Genomic DNA, 10,240 nt, shown 5'->3' with positions numbered 1-10,240 from the left:
ATCCAGAGGTTTTACTTAGAAAAGTATAGGGTTTGACCAAATAGAAGTAAAAACTATGTGCCCTATCACTGAACAATGGAATTAAAGAGGGGGAAAAAAGATAGTGGAAGTCCATCACAAGTGAAGAAAAATCAGTGGAAGAATACCAGTACCAGCAGACTTCTGAAAAGACAGCACCTGGGAATACAAACTTCAGAACTCAAACAATGAAGAGCCCTCAGAACAACTGGTCTCAGACCACAAGTCCAGATATTAAGGTGTTGATGGAGAGGATGAATAAAAATGAAGAAAGCTAGGCTCGGTGGCTCAGCCTGTAAACCCGCTGAGGTGAGTGGATTGGCTGAGCCCGCGGGTTTGAGACCTGCCTGGGCAGCAAAACCTCATCTCTACAATAAATCAAAAAATCAGCCGGGTGTGGTAGTGTGTGCCTGTAGTTCCAGCTACTCTGAAGGCTGAGGCGGAAGGATCGCTGGAACCCAGCGGGTCGAGGTTGCCGTGGCTGGGAGGGGCCACTGCACTCCAGTCTGGGTGAACAAGTGAGACTCCAACTCAAAAAAAAAAAAAAAAATGAAGAAAGACAAGAAGAATGAAAGAGTTGATAACTAAGTTGAAGGCAATAAAGAATATAGTAAACTAAATAAACTTACAAGCATGGAAAACAGACTTAAAGCAGAAGAAAGAATTTCAGAGCTTGAAGACCAAAATATGGAACTAACTCAAACTATTAAAAATATTGAAAGGAAGCTTAAAAAGATGGAACAAAGTCTCCAAGAGATGTGTGATCATATTAACAGACTAAACTTACACCTGACTCTGGTATTCCTGAGGCAGAAAGGGAGACAGAGACCATTTTAGAATAAACATTCCACGTGGCTATACAAGAAAACTTCCCTCATCTCATCAGAAATGCTACCATCCAAAACAAGAGATCTAGTGAAACCCTATAAGACATCAAATGAGAAGGCCAACTCCTAGATGTATAGTAATTCACTTACATAATGTAGGTATAAAAGAAAAATTCCTAAAGGGAGTGAGAACGAAGGGTCAGACTATCCACTGAGTGAGACCTATTAAAATAGCTGCAGATTGATCTACAGAAATACTACAGGATAGAAGAAACTGGAGGCCAATCCTCAAAGTTCTCAAAGATAAGAAATTCCAACCAAGAATTTACTACTCAACAAAGCTTAGCTTCATCAGTGATGGAGAATTAAAATCCTTTCCAAATATTCAATCCCTAAGAGTTTATACTGCCTCCAGACCAGTTCTACAAGAGATGCTTAAGAAGGTATTAAGCACAGAAGAAAGAAAAAAAAGAGCAACCATGCTCTTTCCAAGAATGCAGGAAAACAGAATCACTGTGACTGCAAATTTGAAAACACGCACATATATCAACTCCAAAACAAAAGAAAACCAATAAAAGATAAATAAATAAACAGCAACTACAAACTTTATAAAAACCTCATCTTGCATCTCAATAATCAGTCTGAATGTGAATGGACTAAATGCACCACCGAAAAATACATAGAATGGAAAACTGGATTTAAAAAAAAAAATCCAATAATATGCATCACCCAGGCAACACATCTCACTACATAGGACACTCACAGATTCAACGTTAGAGGATGGAAAACAAATTTTCAGGTGAATGGAAAACAAAAGCAGGGAGGAGTTGTGATCTTAATATCAGAAAAAAGCAACCTTTAAGCCATCAAAAATTTTAAAAGATATGGAAGGACACTACATAATGATAAAAGGGTCAATCATCAACAATAAATATCCATCCTAAACATATATGCACCCAACACAGGAGCACCAACTTTTATAAAAGAGCTACTGAGTAAACTAAAAAAAAAAAAAAAAAAAAAAAAAGATATAGGCTAACACTATCATAGCTGATGACCTAAAAACCCCATTAACAACCCTAGACAGAGGCAAAAAATCAACAAGGAGATCTGGAACCACAACTTGACGCTTGAACAAATGGACTTAATAGATACCTAAAGAACACCTTACCCAACAACTACAGAATATATATTTTACTCATCACCACATGGAATATACTCCAAGATAAACCACATCTTTGACCATAAATAAAGCATAAACCAACTTCATAAAATCAAATAATGCCATGCACCTTCTCAGACCACAGTGAAATAAAAATGAACAATAACACCAACAAAATTCTCCCCAAACCCACAAAGACATGAACACTAAACAGTATGATGCTGAACAACTTCTGGATCAACACAGAAATTTAAAGAGTCTGGACAGACATGAAAATAAAGGCACATCTTAACAAAACCTCTGGGATGTAAGGAAATCAGTATGAGAGAGAAATTTATATCTCTCCAAACACACATCAAGAAAATAGAAAGATCACAAGCTCACAACCTAACAAATCACCTAGGGAGCTGGAAAGACAAGACCACCAAAAATCTAACTTCAGCAGAAGACTCCAGATTGTTGAATCATACAGAAAGTCAATTTCTAGTTCTTTCAGAAATCACCACACTGTTTTCCACAGAGGCTGTACTAGTTTGCACTCCCACCAACAGTGCAGAAGTGTTCCCTTTCGTCACATCCTCTCCAGCATCTGTTATTTTTGAATTATTGATGATGTCTATCCTGACTGGAGTTAGGTGGTATCTCAGAGTCATTTTAATTTGCATTTCTTTGATGACTAATGAGACTGAATATGTTTTCATGTATCTGTTGCCTGCTCATATGTCTTCTTTTGAGATGTGTCTATTCATATCTTTTGCCCATTTTGTCATGGGGCTGTTTGTTTTTTTCTTTTCATCACGTTTGAGTTCCTTGTAGATCCTAGATGTTAGGCCTTTGTCAGACATACAGTTGGAAAATATCTTTTCCCAATCTGTGGGCTGTTCCCCCGCTCTCTTGATGGTTTCTTTGGCTTTGCAGAGGCTTCTCAGTTTGATGAGGTCCCACCTGTCTTATCTCTTATGGCATGGGAACTTTTGATCAGGAATTGGTTACCAGTTCCAATTTCCATAAGGGTGTCTTCTGCACTTTCTAAGGTTCTTATTGTTTGAGGTTTTATGTTTAGGTCTTTGATCCATTTAGAGTTGATTTTTGTGTATGAAGATAGTTAGGGGTCTTGTTTTAATCTCCTGCATGTGGTCAGTAAGTTTTCCCAGCATCATTTACTGAATAGGTTCTCTTCTCCCCATTCATTGGTGGTGGAGGCTTTGTTGAAGATGAGTTAGTTGAGAAATTGAGGTTTTGCTTCCAGAATCTCTGTCCTGTGCCATTGGTCTATATGCCTGTTCTTGTACTAATACAGGGCTGTTTTGATGATTGTAGCTTTATAATAAAGTTTAAAGTCTGGGAGTGTGATACCTCCTGCTTTTCTTTTCTTTCTTTCTTTCTTTTTCTTTTACTGATTATTGTTTTGACAATTCATCATTGTATATGTTTCCCTATGAATTCCTGTATTGTCATTTCCAGGTCTGAAAAGAATGCTGCTGATAACTTAATAGGTATTGTGTTAAATCAGTAGATTGCCTTGGGTAGGATGGACATCTTAACAATGTTGATTCTTCCAATCCATGAGCGTGGAAATTTTTTCCATTTGTTTGTGTCACCTTTGATTTCTTTGAGCACTGTTTTGTAGTTTTCATTGTAAGGGTTTTTCACGTCTCTGGTTAGGAAGATGACAAGGTGTATAATTTTTTTTTCTGGCTATTGTGATTGGGATTGTGCTTTTTATTTGAGTTTCTGTTTGTTTATTGTTGGTGTATAGAAATGCGATTGTCTTTTGCATGTTGATTTTTTATCCTAAGACTTTGTCAAAATTCTTTATCAGTGCAAGGTTTTTGACAGATTCTCCTGGGTTTTTGAAGTATAGCATCATGTCATCTACAAAGAGAGATAACTTGACTTCCTCTTTTCCTATTTGGATACACCTGATCTCCTTCTCTTGTCTGATTGCTCTAGCTAGGACTACCAAAACTATGTTGAAAAGGAGGAGTGAGAGTGGGCATCCTTGTCTCGTTCTGGTTTTCAAGGGAAATGGTTCCAATTTCTGTCTGTTTAGCAGTATGCTGGTTGTGGGTTTCTCATTGATGGCTCCTACCATTTTGAGGTATGTTCCATCTATGCCTAGATGTTCGAGGGTTTTTATCAAGAAGTGATGCTGGATTTTATCAAAAGCTTTTTCCACATCTCATGATATAATCATGTGGTTTTTGTTTTTACATCTGTTGATGTATTTAGTTATGTTTATAATCTCATGAATGTCGAATCAGACCTGCATCCCAGGGATGAAGCCTACTTGGTCATGGTGGATAATTTTTGATATGTGTTATTGAATCCAATTTGCTAGGATATTGTTGAGAATTTTACCATCTATGTTCATCAAGGATATTGACCTGTAGTTCTCTTTCTTTGTTGAATCTTTATCTGACTTGGGTATCAATGTGATGTTAGCTTCATAAAATGATTTGGGGAGAGTTCCATCTTTCTTAATTGCCTGGAATACTTTCTATAGGCTTGGTATCAGTTCCTCCTTCTGTGTTTTGTAGAATTCTGCTGGAAAGTCATCTGGTCCTGGAATTTTTTTGTAGATAGTTTTCTTATGACATGGTCAATTACCTGGATTGTTATTGGTCTATTTAAGATTTTGAGTGCTTGTTTCAATTTGGGGAGGTTGTGTGATGTAAGAAAGTCCTCCATTTCCTTTAGGTTTTCAAGTTTGACTCCATACAAGTGTACATAGTAGTCTCTGATAATCTTTTGTATTTCTTCAGGGTCAGTGGTGACTTGCTCTTTTGCATTTATGATTGTGTTTATTTGGGCTTTTTCTATCTTTTTTTGGGTCAGTCTAGCTAGGGGACCATCAATCTTGTTTATCCTTTCAAAGAACCAGTTTCTTGTTTCCTTGATTTTTTGTATTATCTTTTTGTCTTCTATATCCTGAACTTGGGCTTTCATTTTGGTGATCTGTATTCTTTTGCTGAAGTTAGAGTTTTGGTGGTCTTGCTTTTCCAGCTCCCTTAGTTGATTTGTTAGGCTGTTAACTTGTGATCTTTTCATTTTCCTCATGTGTGTTTGTAGAGATATGAATTCCCCTCTTAGTACTGATTTCATGACATCCCAGAGGTTTTGGTAAGATGTTTCTTCATTTTAATTTGTTTCCAGGTATCTTTTAATCTCTATTATGATTTCCATTTTGACTCATGAGTTGCTTAGTCTCATGCTGTTTAGTGTCCATATCCTTCTGGATTTTGGGTGAACTTTGTTGGTGTTCATTTTAATTTTTATTCCACTGTGGTCTAAGAAAGTGCATGGCAGGATTTCAATTTTGTGAAATTTTTTTATACTTGATTTATGGCCGAGGATGTGGTCAATCTTAGAGTACATTCCATGTGGTGCTGAGTATATTCCATGGTTGTTGGGTGGAATGTATATTCCATAGTTGTTGGGTGAAGTGTTTTCTCGGTATCAATTAAGTGCATTTTATCAAGTGTCACATTGAGGTGCCAGATCTCCTTGTTTATTTTTTTTCTGGATGATCTGTCTAGGGTTTTGAGTGAGGTATTTAAGTCCCCAGTTATGATAGTGTTAGAGTCAATATCTTTTTAAAGTTTACTTTGAAACCATCTTAAGAAAGTTGGTGCTCCTATGTTGGGTGCATATGTGCTTAGAATGGATATTTCTTATTGATGGATTGAACCTTTTATCATTATGTAGTGACCTTCCGTATCTTTTTAAATTTTTGATAGCTTAAAGGGTATTTTATCTGTTATTAAGGTTGCTACTCCTGCTTTCTATTGTGTTCCATTAGCCTGAAATTTTGTTTCCCATCCTCTTTGAGTCTTTGAGTGTCCTTTCTGGTGAGATGAGTCTCTTGGAGACAATATATTACTGCCTCATGATATTTTATCCATTTTGCCTTCTATGTCTTTTCAGTGGTGCATTTAGTCCATTTGCTTTCAGGATAATTATTGAAATGTGAGAGTTTATCCCTGTCATGAGTTTCTTTTAGTTTGTTGCTATTGTTGTTGCTATTTGTTTGTTGTCTCTCTTTTGATTTTCGGGTTTATTCATGTGTATTTTCAACCTTTTTCCTGCATTCTTGTGAAGGGCATTGTCATTCTTTTTTTCCTTTTTTCTGTGTTTAACACTTTCTTAAGTGTTTCTTGTAGAGTTGGTCTGGAGGGAGCATAAGCTCTTAGGGATTGAATGTCTGGGAAAGATTTTAATTCTCCATCACTGATGAAGCTTAACTTAGCTTGGTAGGTTAGTCTTGGTTGAAATTGTTTATTTTTGAGAAATTTGAAGACTGGACTTCAAAAATCCTAGCCTGAAGTGTTTCTGTAGATAAGTCTGTGGCTATTCTAATTGGTCTTCCCCAGTAGATAGTTTGACTGTTTCTCTTGTTGCCTTTAGGATTTTTTCTTTTATACTTACCTTGTGTAGACAAATAACTATATGTCTAGGAGTTGGCCTACTCATTTGTTATCTTGCTGGAATTCTCTGAATCTCTTATGTTTGAATGATCACATCACTGACAAGATGATGGAAGTTTTCTTGGATAATTTCATGGAATGTTTGTTCCAGAGTGGTCTCTTCTTTCTTTTTGCCTCAGGAAGTACAAATAATCTTAGGTTTGGCCTCTTGAAATAATTACTCATCTCTTGAAGGTTTTGTTCTGTATTTTTAAGCTTCTTTCTATGTTTTTGACAGTCTGGGTTTGTTCTTATTTTGGGCCTCAAGCTCTGAGGTTCTTCTGCTTGGCTAATTCTGCTTTCCATGCGTATCAATTTGTTATTTATTTCATTCACTGTATTCTTTATTGTTGTTGTCTCAGTTATCAACTCCTTCATTCTTTCCTCCTGTCTCTCCTTGATTCTATTTATTCTCTCTATTAATGTCTTGATATCTGGGTTTGTGGTTTGAGACCAGTCATTCTGGGGGCTCTTCATTGTTTGGATTCTGAAGTCTGTATTCTCAGTGGCTGACCTCTCAGGGGTCTGTGTGGGACCCATATTTTTCTTTTGGTTTTTCTTCATTTGTGTAGATTTTCCTCTTTCTTTTTAAAAAATCTCTTTTTTAATTCTGTTGTTCAGGGATGAGGGGGTAGCTTTTACTTTTGTTTGCTCAATCTTTTATTCCTCCTTATGTGGATCCTCTGGCTTTGTTCAATTCTGAAGCTGGACTATGGGTGAGGGGCTGTACTTTTTGCAGTTTTGAGACTGAATTGAGGGGACAGGTTTGATTCAGAAACTATCTACAGATCCCAGCATCCCCTGACAGGTGTGTGGGCCCCTGGAACCCACTTTCCATTGCCTTACAATCTTTCCATGCAGTTGGGGTATAGCTATGCCCCCTGAAAACAAAATGAGGTAAGAAAAGGAAGAAGGAATGAGAGGGATGAGAGAAAAGTTGAGAGAGATTAAGGGAGAAAACAGACAAACATACCAACTAACAAATGAAAAGAGACACAAAGACAGAAAATATTTAAGAAACTAAAACATACAATAATACAAACACACAAACTGACAGAGACCCCTTATTTATGTACCCTTCCTAAAAAATACCCATACACAAACAGAAAGTCTAAAAAACAGCAATAAAATAACAAACAAAGCAAGTATGAAAATGTAATCAAAAGCAGAAAGAGAGAGAAAAAAGGGAAAAACTAAAACAAACAAAAAATGAGGAAAACAAACAGACTAACAACAACAACAACAACAACAACAAAAACTCACTCTGAGGTGGTTCCTGTAAGTCCAACTTCCTTTCAGATATGATCTCCAGTTCCTCCCCTCTGCTCTCAGTGCAAGCTAATAGTGTTGCTCATATTGTGGGACAGATGCCCCAGGTCTATTCTGGGAGCAGGGTGGATCAGATCTGTACTCACCCAGCTTGCTGCCTGTCAAGTCTCCCACTCAGATCTGACATGTCCCCACTAAAGATTTTTTAAAGCTTTTATTGTGGAATAATTTTAGACTTATAGATAAGATGCAATAATAAAACAAATAATTAACCCAGGTAAAATGTTACCATCTTATCACATTTGCTTTTCTCTCTGTTTTACTCTCTGATTTGTGCATGTGTATGTGTACATATATGCAATTTTTTTTCTCTAGGCAACTGAGAGTAACTTGCCACTTTACTCGTTACTCCTTATACTTCAATAACTATTTCTTAAGCGATAAGGACTATAGTCCTCACCTTAAAGGCCAAAGGCTATTAAAGTCAGAAAGGTAACATTCAAATAATGCTACCAACAACCATAGACTCCCTTGATATTTCATTGATTATCTCAATAACATTTTTGATAATGAAAAAACCACCACAAACATTCAGCCTATTATACTACATGTTCACGATACAATTTTGCATCATGTATGAGGAAGGATACCCCGCAAAATCAGAATTATCTTTTGGAGGGCAGTCCCTCAAAAAGGTAAGTGTTCTAGAAACCCAGCAGCATCAGTGTACCGGTTAGCATTGTTGTGAGAGGTTGTGTTCAGCTTTAAGTGTTTTGGCTTTTTTTTTGAGATTCTGTCAATGCCTTTGCTCATTTCATGATATGTGATTTATAAAACCTGCCTACACTGCTCTGAGTGTTCAGCAGTTTTTGATCAAATACAGCATGTGCCCCCATGCCCTACCCTTCCTATTCACCTGATCTCTCCCTGAGCAACTTTGTTTTGTTTCCTTGGATGAAAAAAGTCCTTAGAGGGAGACATTTTGTTGAAGTGGAAAGGGTGAAACAAAAAATGCAGAAGCACGAAAAGGCATCAACATGTACTAGTTCAAAAACTGTTTTGAATAGTGGAAAAAGCATCTTGATAGGTGTATTGCATCAAGTGGAGAATACTTTAAAGGTGATTGAAATTTGAGCATGTAAGAATAAACACACAATTTTGTATAAACAAACTCCGTTTGGGGGGATTCCCTCATATTGCAAACAGCTGTGATGTCTCAAGTTCTTTCAGTAATTCCTTAGCCTTTCCTTGACTTTCATGACTTGTAATTTTGAAGCGTACAGGTCACTTCTTTTGTAGACTGTTTCTCACTTTTGGTAGTCTGATATTTTCTCGTGATTTAATTTGGGTTCTGCATTTTTGGCATAGATATCACAGAAGTGATTGTGTTTTTCTCATTACCTCATAGCAACACAATGTTGACTTGTTCTATTAATAGTGATACGAGCTTAGTTAAGATTGTGTTTCACTAGGATTCTTCATTGCAAAATTACTATTTTACCCTTTATAATAAATATTTTGTGACTTGTGTACCTATGTAAATATCTTTGTCCTTAGCAAAATTTTACTCACTTCTTTTAATATTCATTGCTAATTTTTTCTTACCTGAATACATCATTATTATAAAGGCTCACAAATGAAAACTGTCTAATTTTTCTACATTTATTAGGTGTTCTAATTTAAGAGTTTTCACTTTCCTTCATTTATGTATGTATGTATGTATAGATAAAAGTGTAGTTTAGCAACTTCAGGAAAAATTAGGAGTGAGAATCTGGAAATTATCTGCCAGACAGGTCTGTATATATGTACACACACACATATACACACACATAAATATTTTATTCTATGTCAAACATTAGCTTTAGAAAGGAATACAATAATGTTTAAGAGGGTTTTTATACATACAAGGTAAAATGGTAAAGAGGTTACTTTCAATAAATAAATTTTTAAAAATTACTTTTAAACTAGCCAGATCAGTGATGTCCAATTGAGTACCATAATTCTCATTCATAAGTGGACCTTGAACAATTATCATAATACTATAAGAAAGGTATTGGCAGTAGTGGGAAACTGTCAAAGGAAATGGGGGCACACCTCATCAACAAGGGTACCTGCATAATGAACATTTGTATACCTAATTGTACATTTGTATACTTGAATTGTACTCTGCATCTTTAACATAAAAAATTAAAAACAAGAATGACAAAAGAAAAACACTGCAAAAAAGTATACTTAAAAACAAAGGATTTAACAAATCTAGAACATATGGATATTCACCAAGTTATTTACCTCAATTTGAATGCACAAATCCAGTTTTATGTAAAAATAGAAAAACTAGAAAGCAAAGTCCTAATTATCATACTATAAAAATTTCACAAAACATATTTGTCTCCACATAACACTAAAAATGAGATTAATAGAAGTGTCTATAATGAATTACATTGTGTAAAATGATTTGATTAAACCATGCTTTAAAAATTAGTTATTTAAGTTCTAAC

This window comes from Carlito syrichta, unplaced genomic scaffold (genome assembly GCF_000164805.1).
Source record: "Carlito syrichta isolate Samal-C Ts95f unplaced genomic scaffold, Tarsius_syrichta-2.0.1 Scaffold311462, whole genome shotgun sequence".
NCBI classification, from domain to species: domain Eukaryota; kingdom Metazoa; phylum Chordata; class Mammalia; order Primates; family Tarsiidae; genus Carlito; species Carlito syrichta.
This window is presented reverse-complemented; position numbering follows the sequence as displayed.